At 40.6% G+C, this 18,101-nt stretch overlaps 1 protein-coding gene and 1 long non-coding RNA gene across 7 annotated transcripts in view; one reads left to right on the top strand and one right to left on the bottom strand.

Moving 5' to 3' along the window:
• LOC130909221 (uncharacterized) overlaps positions 1-18,101 on the bottom strand; it is a 295,191-nt gene that overhangs the window by 172,037 nt on the left and 105,053 nt on the right. The window contains exon 2 of the long non-coding RNA XR_009061715.1: positions 14,074-14,235. This is a non-coding gene — a long non-coding RNA (uncharacterized LOC130909221). The remainder of the gene's footprint in view (positions 1-14,073; positions 14,236-18,101) is intronic.
• LOC130909220 (protein shisa-6) overlaps positions 1-18,101 on the top strand; it is a 155,425-nt gene that overhangs the window by 39,413 nt on the left and 97,911 nt on the right. The gene's annotated exons all lie outside the window — the stretch shown is intronic.

The raw sequence follows: 18,101 nt of genomic DNA on the forward strand, positions 1-18,101 counted from the left end.
AACTCGGACGAATATATACATTCAACATACAGTGAATAAGTACTGTATTTGTTTATTATGACAATAAATCCTCAGGATGGCATTTACATTATTAACATTCTTTCTGTGAGAGGGATCCACAGATAGAAAGACTTGTAATTCTTAAAGGATAAATGTGACTTTGTATATTGTGACTAAATATTGCCATCTAGTGTATTTGTTGAGCTTTCAGTAAATGATACTGTAGCCATTTAACTGTTCTGCCCAAATGCATGATGGGAAGTGCAACCATGACTGTGCATAGTGGCACCAATTAATATATCTTCTCTGCCCTGGGAAGTATCATAGGGTGTTAAGGAAAAGATCAACCACTACCGTTCTTCCCCACATTGCTTCCCACGATATTTCTAATTGTTGAGAGAGGGATTTTAAGGCTTTAGCAAATTAAAAAAAAGGCTCCAAAGACTGCCAAAAATTCACTTTACTCATTTTACGCTGCCTTTAAGCCCTATGTATAGGTAAAACATTATAGATTGAACGCGACAATGCGTGAGTGGGTCGTGCAGCACATGCGTTAATTGCATAAAATATTTTAACGTGATTAATTTAAAAAATATTAATTACCGCCGTTCACGCGATAAATTTGATAGCCCTACTTTAAGCCAAAACTAAAGACTCTGGATGAATGTAAGACATTTTGTCTGTAACGTTAAATACAATTAGAAAACGATTTAATAAAAAAATATATATATTAGAAAAAGGCATGTCTGATATTTTTTTTGCCGATTCCGATACTTTGAAAATGACGTGATCGGACCCGATCGATGTCGATCGATCGGGACATCTTTAGTAACGACGAAGAAGCCGACGAAAGCGAAGCGAAAGGCACCAAGAAAATGCAGCAAATGTCAAAAGTGTGGAAGCATTTCAAGCTGACTTTCAAACCCACCGTTCCACCCAATACAGACACTCACTTTCGCTGAGAAGTCCCCTCCCACATACATGATGAATGGGTTGTCGCTAAACCCTTCACACCCGGCTGCCGCTAGTTTGAAACGGCCTTAACACTGGATCTGATTCCACTTATGGGTGTTGGGGGGGGCATTTGAGTCTTCACTATAATTGTTACTGCAATACAGTAATCCTAAATCGAATTCATCATGTTTTTTAAAGAAACAACAATTTAAGTAATGGCATTACTGAAAAAAATTTGCAGACATTGTGAGCAGTTAAATTACGCATTACTTGTAGTTCTCCACCAAGACCGATGCAAATCTGCAGATGATCTTGATACCCTCTTGTCTTCAGGGGTTAACCCTAAGGTGGGAAGTGAAAACTATGCCCACTTGCTTAGTGCCTCTCACCGAGGGCAACTCCAGAGTGGAATAAAGTATAACCCATCTCAGTGGGTAAAGTGCCAGATCCCAAGCTCTGTGTCGAGGCTAGCTTAGCTATGGCTTGTCAGAATTTCCCATATTTCAAACACCAATTCATATTTTCCCAGATCAGGCAAACACATAGCTACTACATGGAACCCAGTATTATTGTCCATTTCTAACCCTTGCCAGCATAGTATCCAGGAAGTCCACATCTTCCCCAGTTGTACATGTTGGCTGGGTTGCAAGAGGTTTGACATTCCATGCTCCAGGAGCCCGCCTTTGTAGTCAGGATGGGACCCCCAAGCTCTCTGCTTTTATTCGCCACCCAACTCTCTAAACAGGCGCTTACAATTGAGCCCCCCTCGAGGCCTGGCTCCACAAATAGCAGAGGGAAAACATCAAATGAGGTAGGATGGTCAAAATGACATTTTCAATGATGAAATAGGCAATTGCCTTCTTCATAATACACAATACTACCAGTCCGTTGCCACAAACGATACTAATTCACCTAATAAAAGAAACATTTTAGCACATTTTAAACCCTATTCCCATATGAAATAAGTTGCTTCTCATACTGTACTGTTATTTCCCGGTGTCTATTTTATAATGATATGCCTATGCAGGCAATAACAGGAGAAGAAAAACATTCCGCTGTGTTTTTTAACACTCAACCCCCACTACCAGAAATGAATAATAACACAAATGATAAAGCTGTAAGAATCCTCTTTGGTACAAACACATTCTTCCCTCTGTAAACATAACATAAACACAGATCTCTGTGCACTTGTCAGCATAGGGCGCTTATTAGCATTTAGCTCATGCTCAGTTAAATCTGATGCCTTTGATTCTACTTCACAAATACAAAAGAAAAATACGTAGTGTCTTTTGATGCGGCAAAGGATGTAAAGCAGGAGTGAAAGACTTCAGCTCTTTAAACGCTTCTTTGTAACATCTTGTGCCTCAAGGCAGGTATGACTGTGGATTGAATACTAAATCAATGCAACAATGGTCTTGTGTTTGTATCTGTTTCACTTGCAAACTACCACTTTACGATGGTTGAGGGAAACATTTTAACTTCTCTTCTTCCTTTCCAGTTTGCTTTTTATTTTTATGTCAACATACGCTCATACCTGACTATCAAATTGCAGTTTTTATTTCCTGGGTATTGTCAGACAATTGCATGAGTCACTATGATCCGAGTCACAAGTAAGTCCCGAGTCTTGACCGTTTTGGGCAAGTCAAAGCGAGTCGAGTCATGAGGTTAGGAGAGCCAAGTCATAAGTTTGTCAAGCTGAGTCATGTCAGGTCAAAGGTTGTAAAGACGAGTCATGTCAAGTCGAAAGGTTGTCAAGTCACAGGTTAGTCAAGGCCAGAAAATTGCACGAATCACAATAAAAACACAAGTAAACACAAGTAAGTCCCGACTCTCACCTGCTGTGGGCAATCCAAGGCGAGTCGAGTCAGGAGGTTATGTTGAGTAGAGTCATGAGCTTATGTCGAGTCACGAGGTCATGTCAAGTAGGGCTAAATCAAAGGTTGTAAATACGAGTCATGTCAAGTCGAAAGGTTCTCGAGTCGAGTCGAGTCAAGTCACAGGTTAGTCAAGGCCAGACAATAGCACGAGTCGCTATGATCCAAGTCAAAAGAAAATCCTGAGTCTTACCTGTAGTGGGCAAGTCAAAGCAAGTCTAGTCAAGTCGATTCGAGTCATAAGGTTATGTCGAGTCGAGTAATAAGGTTATGTCGAGTGTCGAAGTCATGTCGAGTGGAGTTGAGTCGAGTCACAAGGTTGTAAAGAAGTGTCGTGTCAAGTCAAAGGTTGTCAAGGCGAGTCGTGTCAAGTTGAAAGGTTTTTGAGTCGAGTCGAGTCACAGGTTAGTCAAGGCCAGGTAATTGCACGAGTCACTATGATCCAAGTCACAAGCAAATCCTGAGTCTTACCTGTAGTGGGCAAGTCAAGGCGAGTCGTGTCAAGTCGATTCGAGTCATAAGGTTATGTCGAGTCGAGTCAGGTGTCAAGGTCATGTTGAGTCGAGCCAAGTCACAAGGTTGTAAAGACGTGTCGTGTCAAGTCGAAAGGTTTTCGAGTCAAGTCGAGTCACAAGTTAGTCAAGCCAGACAATTACACAAGTCCCTATAAACAAACACAAGTAAACACAAGTAAGTCCTGACTCTCACCTGATGTGGGAAATCCAAGGCGAGTCGAGTCACGAGGTTATGTTGAGTCGAATCATGAGCTTATGTCGGGTCGAGTCACGAGGTTATGTCGAGTCGAGCCGAGTCACAAGGTTGTAAAGACGTGTCATGTCAAGTCAAAGGTTGTAAATACTAGTCGTGTCAAGTCAAAAGGTTTTCCAGTTGAGTCACAGGTTACTCAAGGCCAGACAATTGCACAAGTCACTATGATCCAAGTCAGAAGTAAATCCTGAGTCTTACCTGTAGTAGGCAAGTCTAGGTGAGTCCTGTCAAGTCGATTCGAGTCATAAGGTCATGTCGAGTCTCGAGCTCATGTCGAGTCGAGCCGAGTCACAAGGTTGTAAAGACGTGTCATGTCAAGTCAAAGGTTGTAAATACTAGTCGTGTCAAGTCAAAAGGTTTTCCAGTTGAGTCACAGGTTACTCAAGGCCAGACAATTGCACAAGTCACTATGATCCAAGTCACAAGTAAATCCTGAGTCTTACCTCTAGTAGGCAAGTCTAGGTGGGTCCTGTCAAGTTGTTTCGAGTCATAAGGTTATGTCAAGTCTCGAGGTCATGTCGAGTCGAGCCGAGCCACAAGGTTGTAAAGACGTGTCGTGTCATTTCAAAGGTTGTAAAGACTAGTCGTGTCAAGTCAAAAGGTTTTCGAGGCGAGTCAAGTTGAGTCACAGGTTACTCAAGGCCAGACAATTGCACAAGTCACTATGATCCAAGTCACAAGTAAATCCCGAGTCTTACCTGTAGTAGGCAAGTCTAGGTGGTCCTGTCAAGTCGTTTCGAGTCATAAGGTTATGTCAAGTCTCAAGGTCATGTCGAGTCGAACCAAGTCACAAGGTTGTAAAGACATGTCATGTCGAGTCGTGTCAAGTCAAAAGGTTTTTGAGTCGAGTCTCAGGTTAGTCAAGGCCAGACAGACAATTGCACGAGTCACAGTAAGGTTATGTTGAGTCAGGTCTCAAGGTCATGTCAAGTCAGGCCGAGTCACAAGGTTGTAAAGATGTGTCGTATCAAGTCAAAGGTTGTCAAGACGAGTCGTGTCAAGTCCAAAGGTTTTCGAGTCAAGTCGAGTCACAAGTTCGTCAAGGCCCGACAATTGCACGAGTCCATATGATCCAAGTCACAAGTAAATCCCGAGTCTTACCTGATGTGGGCAAGTCGAGTCCAGTCATGAGGTGATGTCAAGTCGAGTCGAGTCATAAGGTTATGTCGAGTCAAGTTGAGTCATAAGGTTATATCGACTCAGGTCTCATGGTAATGTCGAGTAGAGTCACAAGGTTGTAAAGACGCGTCGTATCAAGTCAAAGGTTGTCAAGACGAGTTGTGTCAAGTCATTGTAAAAGAAAAAAAAATGCAGTGCAGTCTGCACAAAGTAACTTTAGCAATTAGCTAACATACAGGTTTCACTTACTTGGCCTTGTGTGGACAAAGTTCGACGTTGTGCCTTCATCGCCGCGAACATTGGCGTCGCCACGGATGCTGCTTTTTGTTGTTTTCCATCTAAATGGAAATTTGTGTCAGCAAAATGAATCACCTTGGGAACTGGCACTGCTGAACTTGCCATAATGCGTCTACTGTCCTGGTCTGCACTCAATTGATTGCCATGATGTTCCGTGAGGGCGTGCCGAGAGCGGCTAGGCGACCAATCGAATCACTGAAGGTTGGAACCAATCTACAATCCAAGTTTTTTGAGTCAGCTCGTCGAGACTTGAGTCATTGTCTCACGAGACAAGTCGAGTCGAGTCTCAAGTTAATGTCTCGCAATTCGAGTTGAGTCTCAGGCCCTTCCAGCTCAAGCGAGTCAAGTCCGAGTCTGCGTTTTTTTTCCTCAAGTCCGAGTCGAGTTGGGAGTCATCAAATTTTCTGGGTATTATGATTAAGAAATGGTCTGTAAATAATTTCATCTGCTGCTCGGCTCATCCTTTTACTCATCAGGAACCCGTGCATCCGTCCTGTCAGTTTGGCCTGATGTGAGCAGTCAGTAAGAGATGCAGTCAGAATGAGGTAAACACTAAGTAAGCAGTCAGGTTGAATATAACTCATAGTGGAGCTTCATTATTTTTTGAAGAGGTTTGCACAGCTTGTTTTTCTGGGGCTGAGGGTAACAACACTGGAAAGGAGGAAAAAAGCCAATACATATTCAACGGCCACAACATCAGAATCTTTTTTGCTTGGTCTGCTTTGTTTTGCTGGTTTTTTCACCCCTTCTCTCTTTTTAAAGCACGTTATACAGTATTTTTTCCCAACACACTGACATAGACACTGTTTTGTAGTTAGGTTGTCGTCTTCTGGCTTGTTCTAGTACAGACTGTTAAATTATACAGTCTGATAGAGATTGTGTTTAGTGTTTGCGTGTGAGGTTATATAAGCCTTGGGGAGGACAGGTGAGGTCACTGGGCGTGACGGAAGCATCCCAACAGCTGGATGCTTAACATCTGCTTGCTGATATATAGACTTGGACTGGAAAACGAGAAAAAAAATAGATTGAAGTGGTGAAGAGAAAATGGATTTGAATTTAAAATTCAGAGAGCTTACTCAAGTCGGCCAAGCATACCATTTTGCTTCAACTTCAAATATTGTTTTTTTTCTCAGTTTATTAGGGCGCTGACTTGGAATCAAACCCGTGGCATACATACTGTAGGCTTACTCTGCAAATGGCTACCCATGCTTACAAACTGAAAAATGTTTCTTCCCTGGATGCTACCATAGAACAGCTTGGTATTGTTATCTAAATTCCCTGTTGTTAAATTTGTCTTATACTGTCAGCTGCAATATGTTGACATTGTTGGTTAATAACCAGCACGAAGCATGTGCTCACATAAGTTTGAATTACGTGTGTTGCCGTGTTTAATGAAGGCTTAACTCTCCCTGAAGCGTATCTGTTATGGGGAATCGCACATTAACACAACACATGCTAATACATTTCAGACAATCCCACAGCTGCCGCTTCAGAACCTTAGCAGCCCACGCTTTTTTATCGAATTTTACTGTCTTTTTAAATACTTGTGTCAAGTTTATGAGACATTTTTAATATGCACGAAGACAGGGGTTAAGGCAAGGGCGTAGGTTTGGTCTCAACGTTGGTAGGGGCGATATAGGTAACAGCATAACCTGCATGTACAATTTTTGCAATTTGATTTGATTTATATTATTGTTATTTATATCTTTTTTTTCCGAGAAAAATAAACCGGTTGTGAAAGGGTTAAACCTAACACCGCTGACTTGAAGAAATAAAAAAAAATAAATAAAAGATTTAGGGCTACAGCTATCGAATATTTTAGGAGTCGATTATTCGAACCAACTAGTTCATAGATTAATCGAGTAATCGGATTACAATTGAACGAATAGTCGAAGTAGCAAAATTTAATTCGAAGCTTTTTTCTAACCGAATTACTCGAGTTAATCGATTAATTGCTGCAACACTGAAAATATTTATATGTGATGAACATTTTATTACATATTTTCGTTCATGGAAACCAGTTTGATTTGTGGCAGCATGAACTGAACACGTTGCTGAAATTAGCTGCTACAAATTGGAAATGACGACTAGCATACAACTCACTTGCATTTAAATTCAACTAAGATATTTGTCTTATGTCTGCCGTCCTAAACTCCAGGAGAGCTGTTAGCTGCATGATGCCTTTCAGAGCTAGGGTAATGTGAAATGTTTTCCGGGCCTTTTGACTAGTTCGGCATGTTTGTGTTTTTCCCAAGTGACACTTTTAGGTGTGTTTGATTTTATTTTACATTTACAGCTGCATACTTTCCCAGCAATGTGTCACTTCTTGTCTCGAGGTTACTGCCAAAAGTGTGCCCCCCCCCCCAACCCCCATCCCTCCAAACATCACCCAAAACCCCAGAGATAAGGGAAAAACCCTTTTCAGTCAAGATAACTTTGGACTATATCAGTTTTTTTTCCATGGAAGAACATCACAATCACTTTTCATTGTGGCATTTTGCCAACAGCAAATTTCACTCCATCAAACAGAAAGAATAAGAAGGGTTTCTTAATACTAAAAATATACCAACTGGCCTAGAAAGGGCGGATCTCACTCCTCGTGATTTACCCATCAAAGGATTAGACCACAGTATTGGGCTCCCTCCCAGATTAATTTTGGTCATTTGAGTTTTTTTTTCTTTTAAAAATGATACTTGAAACGACTGCGCTTCCCTATTGATTTACCCGTTGAGAAAATAGACGTGCGCAGAAAAATTCAAGCAAATACTGGCCTAAATATCTACCAAGATGACAGTATCTTGTGACCTACCTTTGCATAGACATTTTCTGCAAACAGAAACGGACATTTAGTAGAGTGTGACCTCACCCAAGGCAACGTCCTAAATTTGTTTCCCTATCCCTGATTCCACTCCTGTTAATTGTGTTTAAAGGGTCTATACTCGAGTTTTAGAGTTCATTTAAAATACTTTTCTATTCCATGCATGCCCAACCAATGCCCTGATGACTACACTTGAACTTAGACTGCCCCAAAAAGCCCTTTTTCATACCTTCAATACCTCCGCTTGGCCACACCGTCTTCTACCCCTGCCTTGTCGTTGTGATGCAATATTTCCAACATAATTGTGATCAAAATTGATTATTCCAGCAAGGAGAGGATATAAAACTTTGAGGATGCAAGATGGCGGTCACTGATGCGAACTTCGACTAGATTTTTTTCAGTCACCTCGGGAAAACTCATTCAGTCACGCGACAATGCTGACATCTGGTATTGAATGAAAGAGCTACTATTTATCTATATACTACCAAAATATGACGTCTTTATGACGAGTATAAAATTCGCTATGGCCCATAAAAAATCAAGGGGATGCCGGCATCCCCAATTGTACAGCGCGAAGTGTACAGGGTTAAGTAAAAGTACAAATACAGGTGCAAAAAATTACTTAAAGTACAAGTAGCCAAGAAAAAAAAACTTACAAGAATCTAAGAAAACAATTACCGTATTTTTCGGACTATAAGTCGCGTTTTTTTTTTTTCATATTTTGGCTGGGGGTGCGACTTATACTCAGGAGCGACTTATGTGTGGAATTAATAACACATTATGATATAATTTCACATGTTATTTTGGTGTTTTGCAGTGACACTGATGGTTTTGTAAAGTTGTTAGCATGTTCTTATGCTATAGTTATCTGAATAACTCTTTATAGCTATGGCCACGTTCGCGTTCTGCCTTTGGCAGTGTATGTTCAATTGTATTATTGACTTTTTTATCTTGAAATGGATGCATTTAGTTTATGACGCTTTCACGCCCACGTGAGGGCGCACTCGCACTTTTTTACGTGAAGAAGATGCTCACACGCCAGAAGAAGACTGACAGCTACGCAGCTCTGAGTGAGTGAGTGGGCGAGTTAGCGAGAGGGAATAGACGGCTGCGAACCTACTTTCATTGTTTATGCTTTTAAATCATCTCTACAGAGGCAACGCCTGCGTGTATCATCTTTTCTGTTGTTGTTGTGTGTTTTCCACCCGCGATCGGACACTTAGAGCCAGTTGTGTGGTTGTTTGAACGATGTGCTAATGATAGCGAACGTATGCTAACCTGTTACTTATTACTAATAGTACCTAATTATCATTTATTTACGTTGATGCAAACCTGTTTTCTATCGAGGACCAAATTGATTCAGCAAATTATACGGACGTCCAGCATTGTCTTTTGGGAGTTCGCTGTATAGCCAGGACCGAGCTGTAGCGTAGGACAGTATATTCACATTTCGTTGTTCATGCACTTTACACTGTACATTTATTTAGCATGTTGTTCTCTATTGTATTTTTATATTAAATTGCCTTTCAAGATGACATGTCTGTTCTATGTGTTGGATTTTATCAAGTAAATTTCCCCCCAAAATTCGACTTATACTCCGGTGCCACTTGTATATGTTTTTTTTTCTCTTCGTTGGGCATTTTATGGCTGGATCGACTTATACTCAGGAGCGACTTGTAGTCCGAAAAATACGGTACTACATTTGAGTCAATATTGAAAGGAAGAACCAGAAAATTCATTGACTGCTCAGTTTTATTTAAAACTGTGCAGAACGGGAAAAAACAAAATTGACTGCACTATAAACAGAAGCTTAACAAGCTCAAAAAAACTCCAAAATTTAGGTTAATGGCAGATTGCAGGCAAGTATCAGGTGCATTTCGCCACCTACCGTACAAGAGTGTGTGGCACCAATCTGAAGGCGCGCTGCTACACTGTTGGTTTTTATTGGTCAATATCTTGTTCACCTGCCTAATCTTGCATGTCTTAATTTTTTTTTTTTTTTTTTTTTGATTGAAACAACATTTTTGACTGAAGTCATGTAATTTTGAGTTTGGACCACATTTTGGCTAGGACATTTGTGTCTTTATTATTCAATCAAAAAACAAGTTGCTTCAAACAAAAAAATATATATTTCAAAAGAAAAATCACTTCAATCAAAAATTTTTAAAAAATTCAAACGTAGAAAAAAAGGTTTGAATGTGAAAAAATATTTGAGACTCAGAAATTTGCATTTGAACACTTTATTTTTCATTCAAACTGTTTTCTTTGAAGCAACCCTTTTTGTGTTTGAGCCATATTAGGGGTAGGGCAAAAATAAAAAATTCAATCAAAGAAAAATAGTTTTCAAATATATTTTTTTGAGTTTCATTTTTGCATTCAAACACTTTTTTTTTTGATTGAAGTAACTTTTTCTTCAATTGAAAATATATATTTTGATTGAAAAAACTTTTTATTTGATTGAAGCAACTTTTTTTTTTGGATTGAATAATAAAGACAAATCTACCTCCATAATTCTCGTATTGAATGTACTTTCCTTGAGTAAATGAATAGGCAGTAAAAACAACACTAAAAGTATATATACTATACAGTGGTACCTCTACATACGATCGCTTCGACACACGAACTTTTCGACATCCGACGTAAAATTTGACTCGCCATTTGTTTCTACATCCGACGACATGCTCGAAATACGACGACAATGGCAGCACCGCAGACGAACGCACGGCGGATTTTCTTGTGTGACAAATCAACACAGGTTTCAGAAAAGGTTGGTACAGGTGGTGAAACAAGGAAAAAGTTGACGCTTACCTTCTAAATGAAGATGCAAATGACAGAAAAATATGAGCGTAGGGTGGGCATCCGTGAAATGGCTCAACAATACATCTCCACGGTCCTCCTCCGACCATCGTTCGCCAGTCTTTATAAGTTAAGCTGACAATTCTTATTGTGGTAACATCTCCAGAGAAATCGCCAGCTTCGCCACGTTTTCACCATTTCTTTCACAACTTATTTAACACAAAACGCCTGCTGTCTGCCGCAATTGACGATGTTCTCAAGAAAGCATCGAAAGCGAAAGTAAACTTTCACCCGCTCCCCTCCCTCTTTGTCACGTCAGCGCCGCGGTGCCTTCAGGTACAGAAAAAAACGTCCGCCTTATTAGAACCCGTTTCGTTACACTACTACAGGAATTATTAATATTATTACATTATTAATCCGATTTTTATTTATTATTTATTTGTTTTGCTATATGTAATTGCCATTTGTAATAGTACCAGCAGTATTTTTTAAGGATTTAGTGCAGGTTTTTGGGCTGTGGAACGAATTAATGGAATTATAATGTATTCCTATGGGAAAATCCTGCTCGACATACGACCATTTCGACTTACAAACAAGCTCCTGGAACGGATTAACTTCGTATGTAGAGGTACCACTGTATTTGTTATTCTTTGAATGTACTAATACCACCTCTCAGTTCTCAGATTGAGGGTACAAATTTGGGGGCCTGGCCTACCTGTGTGGAGCTTGTTCTTCCCATTTTTGTGTGAGTACGGTAGGTTGACCCACCACTATAAATCATGACTGTGAGGTTTAATGATTGTTCATCTATTTATGTCCTGCACTTGACTGGTAACCAGTTCAGAAACTATACAAAGGCTCCAGCACCCTTGCGACCCTCGTGAGAATTAGTGGTGCAGATAAAAGATTAATCTCAGTGCTGGTAAGACAAAAATTGAAAAACATCCCAGGCTTATGGAAAAAATCATAATAAATGTTAAACTTTTGAGTTATCTTCCTTGTTTTTCTGCAGTGCATCTTTATGATTACTGCATGCATATGCAAACTCAAGCCCAACAGTAGGATTAAATTAATTGTTATAGTCACTGAGGAAGTGTGGTGCACTTTTTGCATTGACTCACTGTCACAAAGCGAAACTCAACACTGTAAATCACTGTCACATTTGCACACATATTTCTCTGCCCTGCAGAGTGTTTAAAGAGAGCAAAGCTGTGTGTGCAGATGGATGGAGAGAGAATTCTTATGACGGATGTTGTTAGTTTCCAACTCTCGTGCCCTCATTGATCAAATGTTTCTACCTTGGACACGCAGTTGGGAGTGGGTTGACAGCCAGCATGCAAATGCGTGTTTAAATATTCCACTTGCCAGCTGCTATTGGTTGAATGTTTCCATTTTAATTATTTTTCCATGTGTCAGTCTTGTTGATAGGGAAACAATGCCAAGTCTTAGCACACCAAGAAGTGATTACTTCAGATGTATTGTCCTCTCGGGCTGCCACAAGCGGTTATTTTAGCAGTATTTTTTGAGTTGACTAATCGGATCAAATATTATTATTGTCTTCCAGTATGTTGTAAGGATAGAATTCACCCTAACCTTATTAAATTGTTTATTTTCATGATGTTTTTCCCCCTTAAACGCACGTTTTATTGGCTGATGACTTGCACCCCCCACTCACACACTCACCCCCGACAGAAATACAACATGTAGACAACATGCCGCCTCCTCAGCCCATTTCGAAGGGAGGGATATTTGAAGTTTTTTATCGGCCAGCAGCAGCCACTGTAAGAAATGTAAAAAGTAGGGCTGTCAAAGGATTCAAATTTTTAATCGAGTTAATAACAGCTTAAAAATGAATGAATCAAAATTAATCGCAATTCAAACCATCTATAAAATATGCCATATTTTTCTGTAAATTATTTTTGGAATGGAAAGATAAGACACAAGACGGATATATATATATATATATTCAACATACTCTACATAAGTACTGTATTTGTTTATTGTAACAATAAATCAACAAGATGGCATTAACATTATTAACATTCTGTTAAAGCGATCCATGGATAGAAAGACTTGTAGTTCTTAAAAGATAAATGTTAGTACAAGTTATAGAAATGTTATAAAAACCCCTCTTAATGTTTTCGTTTTAATAAAATTTGTAAAATTTTCAAACAAAAAATAAACTAGTAGCTCGCTATTGTTGATGTCAATAATTACGCGATGCTCATGTTGCTGAAACCCATAAAATCAGTCGCACCCATGCGCCAGCAGAGGACGACAAAACACCCAAAAACACAAGTAACAAGTGGTCATGACACTGTGCTGTCATTTTAATCTGTTTGAGCGGGGCATGTGCGTTGAATGCGTCAAATATTTTAACGTAATTAATTTAAATAAATAATTACCGCCCGTTAACGCGATAATTTTGACAGCCCTAGTAAAAAGACGTCAATGTGGTGGAGGTGGGGAACACACCACTCATTTTGCTAATGAACTTTCGACCTGTACCAGAGTTAGCATAACATAACCTGCAAAACTGGAGTAGGAAGCTGCTTAGAGAGAAGTGTCCTTCTGTATGTTTTCTACTTTTAATGTTAATTAAACTGGAGAAATGTAGAAAACCGAAGTTTCCCTCCTTCTCCTAATTTTCATTTTTATTTTATTTATGTGGTCTTAAAGCAGCCCAAAGGAGCTTTCATTTATTGTAGCTTTTGGTTGTGCTTGTGGACAAAAGCAGTAGTGTTTTACCTGAAGGAAAGCTCCGTTTTTATTTTTATTATTCCATGACTAAGAAGTTTTTCAGTTATATTTAACTTCTTTATTTAGACAGACGATGTCAAGTGTGCTTAAGACAAATGTTTACTTTTTACATTCCTAGGCAGTTAAGAGATTTAAAAAGTTTGTATTTATTGTGTATATTAATTATGAATTCTGTTCAAATATTGCAATTTAAAATTGCTAATAAAATCCAGACATTTAAGTTTTCAAAATGTTTCTTTAGTAGTTTTTCCAAAACAAAGGTTTTAATCGAAAGGTGTATCATCAGAACCAATACATATGAAAGTTTGTATAAGTCAATACAAATTTATTTTGCATTGATCATTTAGCCTATCAATTCATTACCAATATACCAATGTGCTAACTGCTTTACGTCACTTCCCCTTTCCCCATTCATTACAAAGACGGAAGTCGATGCTAATGCTTTTGCGCTATTTCTGCAAAGGTGGCAGAGCAACAGAGACAAAAAGTGTTGTCTGAGTACGAAAAAGAAAAGGTGTCTACCAGCATATACAGAATAAACATTGGCTCGGCTTTCACTCACTGGTGTGACACTCACTGGTGTGACGCACGGCCACCCCCAAACGAACTCGCCAGCGCTGACGAGTTTTTAGCCACACGGTTGCTAACAGTCATATGCTATTGTATAGCCACAACTGGATTCCTTACCTTATTACTTTTCATCCTTCACATAGCCGCTGGAAACAGAAATGTCGTTTAATCCATCTGCAGGCGACCATCATGATTTTAAGACACTATGCGGGTGTGCGTTGGTTCTCATGGGAAACGCAGCACTGGTCCTCATGAAAAACGCTGTCTTCCTTAAAGTGCCTGTGAAACAAAAAAGCATGTTTACTTCATATGACACGCAGTATTTTATGCTCCTGAATGAAAGCACAGAAGCAATCGATATATTTATTCAATTTTTTGAATCCCGCACCACTAGGGTTGCCATCCGTCCCTTGAAATAAGGAACAACCCGTAATTGGGAATTAAATGTTGCGTTCCCTATTGAACCAATACGGAATATATATGAATAGATACATTTCTATGCATTTTAGGAGTTTTGGGGATGTCCCTTTTTTCTTCTGCCTGTACAGCTTTGGGCGCGAGGGGTGCGTCCCGAATTTCTATTTCTGAAAGGTGGCAACCCTACGCACCACGAACATGAGAGACTTCCGGCCAGTCTCGGATTGAGGAAGAAGGCGAATGTGACATCAGCGGACTAATCATTTTCACAATAGAGTCAGAAGGACTGCGGATTCAGCTGATTTTGTGGATTAATTCGTTTATTTTTTGCGTCACGTCAGCCCAATGTGCTGCAGGCTTTTGTTGCTACACCAGGGAGAGTGGTGTGAGGCTTTTTGGACTTCCAAAAGATCCTGCTGACCGCATATAATGTACAAAACAAGTCCGACAATCAAGAGACCATTGGACGGATGACTAAGTGAGTAAGCTACATGTAATACTAAGATCGTGGCAAACGTTTTAATAAGGAGGTGGCATGCATTTTGTGGGTGACAATGCTCACTGTCGACAGAGAAGGCCACTTGGCTGGCGAACGGCGGCTTGTCGCACACCATGGTCGCCAGCCAATGAAGAGGTGCCCGCCTATAGAGCACTATCTTCGGTTCTCATCTCTGGTTCTCGATTGTGTAGAGACTTCTCTCTTCACATGCCCGCCTATAGAGTGCTATATTTGGCTTCGGCTCAGGTAGCCACGCACGCCAACGTCGGCCGGTTTGTCCACCGAGAACGCGTCCCTTGCATCCCCGGCGACAGGCACTTCGAAGACAACTAGCCGCAACTTGCTTGCTGCCGTGGGCTGGCTGATCGGTGAAGACAATTGGTTCGGGTTAGCATGTCGCCTAGTTGTCACGTCCCCTGTTTTGTTTACGCTCTTTCCTTAGTCTCTGAAGCCGGGGCAGGAAAATGACAAAAGCTAAATTAACTCCGGTGGCATAAGATACCGTTCAGGAGGTTTAAGAAGTCGGCAGTTTTGACCATTATGCTGTAATTTAGCCCTGTCGTATTAAATAAATGCAATACCAAGTTAAAGCGCCACAGAGAAATTAATAAATTTAATTGTGTAAGCAGGATCTGTGTATTATTCTTATTATTTCATTACAGGTGTTTTAGCTCATTTCAATTTATCTTATTTAAATGGGCTATTATTTATTTTATTATGTGTTTATATTTTACAAATGTGATGTAGTATTCATTTATATTGTATATTTTATGTTGTATAACTTTAGTTCCTATGTGAATATTAGTTCCTACTTGTTTTGTTGTGGTACGAGGGTTTTGTATTGAACACGGGGCCATGTTGGTTATTATATAGCAGAGAAGACAGCAGTAAATTAACAAAGACAAGTCAACTGTGCCCCGATCTACCACTCAAGAGATCTGATGGACTCAAAAAGTGGGTTACGATTGCATATTAGTTTGAAAATCGACCGGATCCACCGTATTTTTACACGAGTGACTTCCGGTCTGCCCGACGCAAGTACTGACGCAAGAGGACCGCGTCTCGCGTCAAATAATAAACTCTGCCGTTCTTTTCGCGTGCGTCACTGATGTGGGGAAAATATTAAATTATGCTTTTGTGATGTATGATTGCTTCTGTGACATAGATTGTAACAACTTCTATTGTTTTTCACCTTGTTCCCATAGTTTGACGCGCTTGAGAATCTCACGAGATAACTTGTTTTGCACCATAGTATTGTTTTACTACACGCCTGGGTCCCATAGAGATAACTTGTTTTGCACCCATAATATTTACCATTTGTTGGCATCTGCTGCAGCACAGCTCATTTGTCCCATGTGAAAAGCCCTTTTTCAAGGGGGCTGAACCAAAAGTAGCTTAAATGTTTGTGATTGGACGGGGCCGCGCCGTTCGGGGGCGGAAGTTGGCCTCTCCGCCTCCGAGGGGTGCGTCCTTACAAAACCGGACATTTCTGGGCAACCCGTGAGGCCCACCAGCGGGTCACGTACGGATCGCCAGGCTTTTGTCCTTTTGACGCTTTACTGGAGTGCTGTTGGCTTCCCACTCGTTTGTCACGGTAAGCGATTTTCATTTCTAAGGGACAACTAATTGTGCTGTAATGTAACGCGGGGATTCTGAGATTGACAAACTCAAATCTAGCATCACTTTACCATTTGTTTGCTTGTATTTGATATCTGTTTGCTTGCTTTTGTGGGATTATAATCAATAAATCTCATTTATTCTGCATTTTCTAATCAATAAACATCGTCTATTGAGCAAAAGTGTGCCTGTTACTGATTCACCGCGAAGCTGGAAATTTTGGAAAACAGTCGTGTTGAACCACTTCTGAGACGCGTCTAACACGCAGCCGCACTGCGACTGGTGTGCATTGGATGATTGACTTCAACGCCCGTGTTTCATTGCGTTCTCGGGGCGGCCACGTTGTCGCGCCGTTGACGTTTCTGGGTTATACTGTCCAACCGTGTTGGTCCTCATTATAGTAGAGAAGACAGAGTAAACCATCTACACAAAGAAACTAACCCGATCGACACACAGCTCAGTAAGTCAAACTCGTTCGGTACACCTCCGTTCCGAACCGAGCACCACGTACTGAAACGGTTCAATACAAATACATGTACCGTTACACCCTTACTAATTACCATCATGAGGTTAGAGTACCATACTTAGAAAAACTCAAACTTCTTCAAACCGTTTGAAAACTAGGTCTTCCAATTGGGAGTCGTTGGAACGCTGAAACCTGTTTACAGCACCGAAAACAAAGGCAGTCTGCTCACTTGGCCCTATGGCTGTTTTTGATTGGCAGCACGCAGCAGTCGGGCACACTGTACCTGCTTATACAAATTGATGGCCAGGTTTAGAGGAAGTCGCGCAGGTGAGCCGCTAGCTCAGCATTATGTGGAATACCCAATAAGGAACTGCTAACAAGGTCCTAGTGAGAGCAAACCAGGGCCGCGGCAGTCATTAGCCGAGACAAAAGATCAAGGCAGGTTTTGCGGAAGATAAATTTGAGGAAAAGACAAGATTGTCTCGTCCTTGCTCCGTCTCTGAGGCTCCAGCTACTGAATATGCAAGGCAGATCAACAATTAGAACGAAGGTTAAAAGGATGAGAGCAGCAGTTTTTACTTGGTAAGCATGCTGTCTATTCACTGGCGAGTGGAAAATATCAAGTAGGTTTATATGGACTAAGAGGGCCTTCGTAATCACCCAACAGACGCGCTTGCTGTTTCGTTTCACCCTTATTCACACAGCTCATTAAAGAATCCTTGGTGTCCTATAGCTGAGAACTGAGTTTGACAAATTCCCTGCCTTGCAAAATTAACACAAGCCTCGCAGCATTCTCTATAAAAGCTAACAGAGCACAAACGTGGAGGTCAGTGAATGACAAGTCACCCCACAATTCCTGACAAGCCTCTTGAGTATCCTGGGGAACAATGGCACTTCCAGACACACTCCAGTCAATTACAGTGATGTCAGATGTGTGGGAAGACGGAGGAAATGACAGCACTCTTATCATTGTCCTTCTGCAGCGGCCACTTTGAAATTAGCAGTTATTTGTCGGGAAAGCATGCCGGAAGGGGAGACAAAACGGACCTTCCTAAAGGGATGAGATGGCAAAGTGTCCGAGAATATCTTAATGATGGAAAGTAAGTAAGCTGCAGGTTGAATGTCAGCGGTCATCTGGGATGTTTG

The sequence above is a fragment of the Corythoichthys intestinalis genome, chromosome 21 (assembly GCF_030265065.1).
Source record: "Corythoichthys intestinalis isolate RoL2023-P3 chromosome 21, ASM3026506v1, whole genome shotgun sequence".
Lineage (NCBI taxonomy): Eukaryota > Metazoa > Chordata > Actinopteri > Syngnathiformes > Syngnathidae > Corythoichthys > Corythoichthys intestinalis.